Source organism: Arachis hypogaea, chromosome 18 (genome assembly GCF_003086295.3).
Source record: "Arachis hypogaea cultivar Tifrunner chromosome 18, arahy.Tifrunner.gnm2.J5K5, whole genome shotgun sequence".
NCBI lineage: Eukaryota > Viridiplantae > Streptophyta > Magnoliopsida > Fabales > Fabaceae > Arachis > Arachis hypogaea.
The window spans coordinates 86,962,875-86,971,389 of record NC_092053.1 but is presented as its reverse complement, the minus strand read 5'-3'; the positions used below and the strand labels follow the sequence as shown (position 1 = coordinate 86,971,389).

Genomic DNA, 8,515 nt, shown 5'->3' with positions numbered 1-8,515 from the left:
AATAACTCATCAACATATACCTGTGCTTAATTTACTAATTATTTTGCAAGTTTGTACAATATTTTTATTTCCTATCTCATTTGCTAAAATGCTTTATTATTTAAGGGTTGGCTCTATATATATATGACTCCTTGAGAATGCGGATTAATTTGACTACATGTAAGCTTTATATATGAGTGGATAAATTGGAATTGCATGACTCATTTAGGTAGACGCATTTAGAATAGGTTGCATTGCATAACATTCCACCACTTTAACCTTACCTTATTCTTTACCTTGGATTTAGCATGAGGACATGCTATTGTTTAAATGTGGGGAGGTTGATAAACCCATATTTCATGAGTTATTTTGTGCTTAGTTTGAATGATTTATTCAATCCTTCACCCACTTATTCATATTAATTGCATGGTTTTACTTTTCCTTCCTTATTATGTGATGTACGTGAAAAATATGTTTCCTAAGGTTTAAAATTAATTATTTTAATTACCTTTATTTCCATTCGATGCCGTGATTAGTGTGTTGAGTAGTTTCAAATTTTCTAAGACAGAATGACTTAAAGGATGGAAAAGGAAACGTACAAAAATGGAAGGAAAGTGCGAAACGGAGTTTTGAAGAAACTAGCATCCACGCGATCGCATAAACGACGCGATCGCGTGCCAGGAGCGAAGAAGCAGCGATGCGGCCGCATGACTGACGCAGCTGCTTGACTTGAGCATAGCGCATTCGATGCGGACGCGTGACCGACGCGACCGCGCCACAAGGAAAACTCCAGATGACGTGACCGCGTGACCCACGCGGACGCGTGACAGAGGCCACGTATCAGAATTTACAGAATATGCCCCTAGCGATTTCTGAAGCCCTTTTGGCCCAGATCTAGGTACAGAACACACAGACTAGAGGCTATAAAGTGGGGGAATGCATCCATTCAAAGGAGAGCTCGCATTTTTATTACTTTCCATGATTTAGATTTAGTTTTGAGAGGGAGATTCTCTCCTCTCTCTCTTAGGATTAGGATTTAGGACTTCTCTTAGTTTTTAAGAGTGACTCTCGATCCAGGTTTAGTATTTACTTTAATTTATGTTTCTATGCTACTTTTACTTTAATGCTTTTATTCGTATCTATAAATGTTGCCCAATTGGCTTATGAATTATTCCATGTTATAGATTATTATTTGAATTAATGATTATTTGAGGTATTTCAGTTTACTATTGTTCTCTTTAATTTAAGTTATTAATGCTTCCCATCTAAGGACATTTTTATTCCAACAATTTTACTTTTTCCCGTTTTGGTCTTGGTTAAGAAATCAGTAACTCAACATTATTAAACTCAGCATAATTGATAATCGTTATCTTGCTAATTGAACTGAACTTCAATAATCCCAACTTTTTCTTAGGAAATAAATAGGATTCGAAGGTCAAACTAATTAGTCCCTTGACTTTCCTTTACTTTAGTAAATGTTAACTAAGTGGAATTAAGATTCAACATTCACTATTGATGAGAGGAATAACTAAGTTGGACTTCCAATTTCTCTTACCTTGCCAAAAGTTTGCTTTACAGTATTTATTTATTTTAATTGCCATTTAAATTATTTGTCATATCTACTCTTCACTCACAACCCCGATTTTACAACCTCCATAACCAATAATAAGAACATACTTCCCTGCAGTTCCTTGAGAAGACGACCCAAGGTTTAAAATACTCGGTTATCAATTTTAAAAGGGGTTTGTTACTTGTGACAACCAAAACGTTTGCACGAAGGGATTTTTGTTGGTTTAGAGACTATATCTACAACGCGACTGTTATTATGAACTTCTTTACTGACAAAAATCTTAACGTCAATGAGATGAGCTGGATTTAATCCAAAGAGAACAACATCTCCTAATCTTAATGAATCCCCCCTATTCTTATCTCTCACATTCTTTATAGCTCTCTTTACATTCTGTTAATCCCCATTCCCATTTACAATTAATTCATTTATGTTTCTGCACTTTACATTCTTGCCATTTCCTTTTTTGCACTTTATTGCTTTTCTTTACTTTTGAGTCATTTACATTCCTACTTATTTACAATTCTGCAATCACACTCTATATTGCTCAGCTTGACTAATTCACCCATTGATTAAAATTTCTCAAATCTACTAATCTCTGTGGATACGATCCCACTCCTAGCGGGTTATTACTTGACGACAATTTTGGTGCGCTTGCCAAAAGAACAGATTCATCATTTTTATATGGGGAGTGAATTCCGGTCATCAAGTTTTATGGCGCCGTTGCCGGGGATTGGTTTGAATTTGACAATGACTAAATTGATGGGTAGCTAGATTAAACATTTTAATTACCTTGTTAATTCTTTTTCAGTTCTTTATTTTTTTCTCCTTTTCTATTTTATTTTATTTTTACTTTGACCATTTTAGCTATTCATTGTTCATATTTCTATTTTTCTTATTGCTCTATTAACTGTTTGATTAATTGCATCAACCAAACTAACTACTAATCTTAACAAGAGTGTTTCCTTCACTTGTCCTTTGCTTACTGTTGTTGAATGTATGACAGGTAGAAGGGGAGAGACTTCATCCTCTTTCGATAGTGAACCTAAGAGGACCCTCCTTAGATTAAGGAGGGAAGCAAGAGGCAAAGGCATAGTTGGAGAGGAAGTAGTGGAGGAAGATCTGAGAGCTACTATGGAGGAAGAGGTGCATAACCATGTTAGAGAGGATGCTGGCAATCATGTTGGGCAAGAGAGGAGAGTCTTAGGCTCCTATATCAACCCAAACCTAGAAAACTATGGCAGTAGCATTTTGAAGCCAACAATTCTTGCTAACAACTTTGAGTTGAAGCCTCAACTCATCACACTTGTCCAGAATACTTGTTCATATAGAATGGGTGCCCAAGAGGACCCAAACCAACATCTCACTACATTCTTGAGGATTTGTGACACTGTAAAGTCTAATGGTGTACACCCTGACACCTACAAACTACTTTTGTTCCCTTTTTCTCTCAGAGATAAGGCAGCAAAGTGGTTGGAAGCATTTCCCAAGGAAAGCTTGACCACTTGGGATGATGTTGTGAACAAGTTTCTAGCAAGATTCTATCCTCCACAGAGAGTTAATAGATTGAGAGTAGAGGTACAAACCTTCAGACAGTAAGATGGTGAAACCCTTTATGAGGCCTCAGAGAGGTTCAAAGACTTGACAAGGAAATGCCCACCAGATATGTTTAATGAGTGGGTGCAATTGCACATCTTCTATGAGGGACTGCTATATGAGTCAAAGCAGGTAGTAGATCATTCTTCAGATGGCTCACTCAACAAGAAGAAGACCATTAAAGAAGCCATAGATGTCATAGAGATTGTGGCTGAGAATTAATTCTTCTATGCTTCAGATAGAACTCAAAAGAGAGGGGTGATGGAACTCAATTCTATGGATGCTTTGTTAGCCCAAAACAAAGTGATCACTGCACAACTAGCAGCCTTAACCAAGAAGGTGGAGAAGAATCAAGTCTTAGCTATTCAAGCCTAAGCCCCTCCACAAGAAGGAGATGCACCAGAAGTTAAATGTGAATGAGAGCAAGCTAACTATGTAAACAATCCATCTAGACCACCATATGATCTCAATGCCAAGACATACAACCCTGGTTGGAAGAACCACCCAAACTTTAGGGGGGAAAACCAACAAAGCCACAACCAAGATCACAGACCATAGCAATCCAACCAATACAACAACCATAACTCCAACCATCAATCAAGCAACAACAGACCCTTCCACAACTCACAAAATACATCATATCACCCCACCCAACAACCACACAACAACCACCTGCAAGATACATCATGCTGAACCATGCAACCATGTAAAACCAGCAGCAATTTTTCAAAATTGGAGGCTGCCATAGCACAATTGTCAGCACAACTGACAAGAACCATTTCCACTGTTCTTGAGAGACAAATATAGGCTGAAAGGAAGATAGATGCAAACCAAGAGGAGTTTAGATCCAACATAAGAAATCAAGAGGCAGCAATTTCAAAATTAGAAGCACAAGTGGAGAACTTGTCTAAAAAAATACCAATGCATACACATACATTTCCTAGTGACACCATGGCCAACCCAAGAGGGGAATGTAAGGCCATCACACTAAGAAGTGGAAAGGTTGTAGAGGGAGCATCCCCAAGTCAAAGCAATCAAGGAGAAGAATCTGCAAAGGAACCTAAAACCAATAAAGAAGAAGAGACCCCTGCACCATCCTCACCAAAGTAAGTCCTAAAACATTATGTGCCACAAGCACCCTATCCACAAAGGTTGAGGAAGGATGGGAAAGACAGCCAGTTCTCCAGATTCCTAGAAACCTTCAAGAAGCTCCAGATCAACATACCTTTTGCCGAGGCATTAGAGCAAATGCCACTCTATGCTAAGTTATTAAAGGAGCTCATGACAAGAAAGAGGAACTGGGGTGAAAAAGAAACCATAGTGCTAACTGAGGAATGTAGTGCTATCATACAAAAGAAGCTTCCTCAAAAGATGAAAGATCCTGGGAGCTTCCAAATTCCCTAGATCATAGGTGATTGATAAACCACTATTTTATGGTTTATCTTGTGCTAATTTGAGTGGTTTTTATCAATTCTCTGCTCACTTATTCATATGATTTGCATGAGTTTACATTTTTCTTCCTGATTTTGTGCTATGATTGAAAACATGCTTATTTGGCCTTAATTTTTCTATGTTTAATAATCTCTTATTATCATTCGATGCCTTAATATGTGTGTTAAGTTTTTTCAAGGTTTATAGGGTAGGAATGGCTTAAAAGATGGAAAGGAAGCATGCAAAAGTGGAAGGAATACAAGAAGTTGAAGGAATTGCTAAGCTGTCTAGCCTGACCTCTTTGTACTTAACTGACCATAACTTGAGCTACAGAGGTCCAAATGAGGCGGTTTTAGTTGCGTTGGAAAGCTAACATTCGGGGCTTTGAAGTGATATTTAATTTGCCTTAGTTTCCTTGAAGATAAGTGATGTGCACGCGTGAATCCATGCACACATGTCATTCTGCAGAAAATCCAGCGACCTATACCTATCAAAAATCGCCCCCAGCGATTTTTGGGCTATTTTTGGCCCAGTTCTTAGCCTAGAAAACACACATTAGAGGCTATAAAGTGGGGAAATCTATTCATTCATGCGAACAACTTTTATATTCATAATTTTAGGTTTTAGATGTAGTTTTCTAGAGAGAGACTCTCTCCTCTCTCTAGGTTTTAGGATTTAGGATTTCTCTTAGTTTTAGGTTTGATTCTTCTCAATTCCAGGTTCAATATTCCTTTAATTTAGTTTCTTCTTCTACTTTTATTTATTCTAGTACTGTGGTTTATCTATTTCTCTTTTTAATTACTTATGTTGCCAAATTGGTTTATGAACTTTCCATGTTAGATTTGATTTCTTTATTTAATGCAATTTGAGGTATTTTAGATTTATAATTTTAATTTAGCTTTTTACATTCTTAGCTTTGGTTGAGTAATTAGTGACACTTGAGTTATCAAACTCCTTTGTTGATTGAAAATTAGAATTTGCTGATTGATTTGGATCCTTCTAAAGCTAGTCTTTCCATAGGAGTTAACTAGGACTTGAGGAATCCCATTGATTAGTCCACTTGACTTTAAGTGGGGGGAGGTCAGTCAGTACCTGACTTCTGGAGGTAATTGCTTCTTCTTAACACCAACATTTTAGTTTTTTCTTTTGTTAGATAGAATAGATTGCATAATTGTTTGCATGTATGTTTGCTTGGTTTAAAGTACTAAAATTCTTTTCAAGACTCTATTTTATAATATTTCACTAATTTAAATTGAAAAAATTGTGTTAAACTTATTTGAAGACTGTAATTTGGAACATAAATTATAGCTAAGAACACACAACCCGTGAGAATTTGAGCTTAATTACATGGTTACATTATTTAGCCATAAATTTGTGTGTTTTCTTCCCTATGATTGCAATCTTTGCTTTGTTCCATTTTATATGTCCAATATTTAGTGTATTTACATGCTTGCATATGATTGAGGCCATCATTTGTTATTAGCTCACTTATCCTGAATAGCCTACCATTCTATTTACCTTTGTTAGCCACTTTGAGCCTTTTAATCCCCATTTGTTCTATATTTTACCACATTACTAGCCTTAAGTAGAAAAACAAATTAATTACCCAAATTGAATCTTTGGTTAGCTTAAAATAGAATGTTAACTAAGTGTGGGGAAACTGTGGGAACTTGGGTTAGTGAAAGTGTACAATGTTTAAATAATAAAATATTGAGAATTTGGGTACCTACTCATGTGAGACTAGAAAAATTAAAAATCCATGTGTATTGATAAATTATGTTTACTTTTATTTAAAAAAAAGAAAAAAAAGAGAAAGAAAAAAAAATATTCAATAAATAAATAAATAAGGGAACAAAATTACCCCAATGTTAAGTTAATAAAAAATCAATGCATATGTGATAAAATTAAAGAAAAGTTGATGCATGAGTATGAGATACAAAAATGGGAATTTTGGATAGCTAGGCATGATTTAAGAAGAATATAGAGTATGTATAGGTGAGAGCTTAGGTTAATCAAGGATTCAATTTATATCTCACTTAGCCATACATATATCCTCACCCTTACCTTAGCCCCATTACAACCCTGAAAAGACCTCATAATGTTTGCATTGGTATACTAAATATTTGTTGATTGGTTAGATGAAGAACAATGTTTAGAAAGCATGATTAGAGAAGAGTAGAGTGAATTAACCCTAGACTCTTGAGCGATTAGAGTGCATATACACTACCAGTGAGGGTTCAGTGCTTGATTTTATGTTCCCTGCTTTCATGAGCCACCTTCTTACAAGTTTACTTGTCTTTTATTGTATGATTTGAATTAGTGGAATATGATTTATGTTTGTCTTGAAGAACTTTTTTACTTTTAACCAAGTAGGTAGAAGTATTTTTACATTTAGTTGCATTCATATAGATAGGTTGCATTTCATAAGTTTCACAATTCCTCTTCACTCCTTTATAGCTTCTCTTGAGCTTAGCATGAGGACATGCTAGTGTTTAAGTGTGGGGAGATTGATAAACCACTATTTTATGGTTTATCTTGTGCTAATTTGAGTGGTTTTTATCAACGCTCTGCTCACTTATTCATATGATTTGTATGAGTTTACATTTTCCTTCATGATTTTGTGCTATGATTGAAAACATGCTTATTTGGCCTTAATTTTTCTATGTTTAATCCTCTCTTATTACCATTCAATGCCTTGATATATGTGTTAAGTGTTTTCAAGGTTTATAGGGTAGGAATGGCTTAAAACATGGAAAGGAAGCATGCAAAAGTGGAAGGAATACAAGAAGTTGAAGGAATTGCTAAGCTGTCCAGCCTGACCTCTTCGTACTTAAGTGACCATAACTTGAGCTACAGAAGTCCAAATGAGGCGGTTCTAGTTGCGTTGGAAAGCTAACATCCAGAACTTCGAAATGATATATAATTTATCCTAGTTTCCCTGAAGATAAGTGACACGCACGCATGAATCCATGAACACATGTATTATGCAGAAAATTCAGCGACCTGTACATATTTCTGGGCTGTTTTTGGCCCAGTTCTCGGCCCAGAAAACACAGATTAGAGGCTATAAAGTGGGGAAATCCATTAATTCATGGGAACAGCTTTCATGTTCATAATTTTAGGTTTTAGATGTAGTTTTCTAGAGAGAGAGACTCTCTCCTCTCTCTAGGTTTTAGGATTTAGGATTTCTCTTAGTTTTAGGATTGATTCTTCTCAATTCCAGGTTCAATGTTCCTTTAATTTAGTTTCTTCTTCTACTTTTATTTATTCTAGTACTATGGTTTATCTATTTCTTCTGTTAATTACTTATGTTGCCAAATTGGTTTATGAACTTTCCATGTTAAATTTGATTTCTTTATTTAATACAATTTGAGGTATTCCAGATTTATGATTTTAATTTAGCTTTTTACATTCTTAGCTTTGGTTGAGTAATTGGTGATACTTGAGTTATCAAACTCCTTTGTTGATTGAAAATTGGAATTTGCTGATTGATTTTGATCCTTCTAAAGCTAGTCTTTCCATAGGAGTTGACTAGGACTTGAGGAATCTCATTGATTAGTCTACTTGACTTTCCTTTATTCAGTAAGGGTTAACTAAGTGGGAGCAATAAACAATTCCCATCATAATTGATAAGGATAACTAGGACAGGATTTTCAATTCTCATACCTTGCAAGGGTTTTCATGATTATTAATTTACTTTCTTGCCAATTTATTTCCTTGTTCCCTATTTCACAAACCCAAAAATATATATTTCCATAACCAATAATAAATCATACTTTTCTGCAATTCCTTGAGAGATGACCCAAGGTTTAAATACTTCGGTTATCAATTTTATTGGGTTTGCTTTAGTGATAACCAAAATTTTTGTACGAAAGGATTCTCTGTTGGTTTAGAAACTATACTTTCAACGAGGCTTTATCTGTAAAATTCTTTACCAATAGA

General features: G+C 35.4%; 1 non-coding gene across 1 annotated transcript; it reads right to left on the bottom strand.

The window, feature by feature from the left end:
- Nucleotides 1-3,109: 3,109 nt before the first annotated feature.
- On the bottom strand, nt 3,110-3,215 carry LOC112774500 (small nucleolar RNA R71). Its single transcript, XR_003188988.1, has one exon. It is a non-coding gene; the product is annotated as a small nucleolar RNA R71 (small nucleolar RNA).
- Between the last annotated feature and the right edge of the window lie 5,300 nt (nt 3,216-8,515).